A 1,195-nucleotide genomic window follows, 5' to 3' on the forward strand; every position below is an offset into this window, starting at 1 on the left:
TTCTTGCTTTCTGTCTCTGTCTCTCTCTCTGTCTTTCTGGCGAGTGCACACACCTTATAGCAAAAAGCTCTTAAAAAAATAAAATTAAACTTGTTTTGAATCCCATATATCATATAATAATTTGTATAATCTATCTCCACTTATCAAGGACCTATGAAAGTAATTCATAAAATAATTATACATGCTAACTCTAATAAGAATAGTAGCATTCACTTTAACACTAACTGTGAGACTAACACACTGATAATCTTTTTATTAATAGATCCATTGTATTTACTCAAAGACACCTCAGCGGACTTTCTTCTCATTATTGAATACACATTCTTTATTCTTGTGGACACAATCCATGTGAGGTACTTCTCTCTATTCCTCACCTCCTTTCACTCTTCCCCTTGTTCTCTATATTCTAGCCACCCTGAACTTTTCATTCTATTTACCATATTCACCACACTTCCTGGGGTGTTCTGGCATGACCTCTGTCATTTACATTATAATAATAAAGTATCACAAGGTGAGTGGCTTAAGCAAAAAACATGTATTTTTCATGGTTATGGAGGCTGGGAAGTACAAGAACAAGATTGGCTGACTTTTGTTCCTGACAAATGAATAGACAGCTCTTTCTCACTGTGTCTTCATGTGATGGCTAGAGAACAAGCTCTGATCTCTCCTCTTCTTCTAAGGGTTCTAACCCCAGCATGTGAGCCCCACTGTCATGAGCTCATCTAAACATAATCACTTCTTGAAGCCACCACATCCAAATAGCATCATATTGGGGATTAGACATCCACATATAACTTTTTGGAGGGATTCAAATATTCAGTCCAAAGCACATGGGACTTGACATAACTCGTTTTATCACAACCCAGGTGGATCTCTACTCAAAGCCATCTTCCCAGGAAGAAGGTAGACAGGAGAGTATAAGAGACGGGGTAAGGGGAACCAGCAGTTAGCGTAATGGCTATGTCGCTGGATTCCCACATAGTCGACCGTGGTTCGTGTCCCGGACCCGGTGGCTTAAAACTCACGCCGGGCGCGTGTGCGTGCGTGCCCAAGATCCCGAGAGGAGAATGGAGGAGAAGGGATTGCGGCGTGACCATCCCCCCTGGGGGGTGATTTCTCGCTTTCTGTCTCTATGTCTCTCTCTGTCTGTCTGGCGAGCGCACGCGCCCTACAGTGAAAATCTCTCCAAAAAAAA

Source organism: Tupaia chinensis, unplaced genomic scaffold, assembly GCF_000334495.1.
Source record: "Tupaia chinensis unplaced genomic scaffold, TupChi_1.0 Scaffold000309_1, whole genome shotgun sequence".
NCBI classification, from domain to species: Eukaryota; Metazoa; Chordata; class Mammalia; order Scandentia; family Tupaiidae; genus Tupaia; species Tupaia belangeri.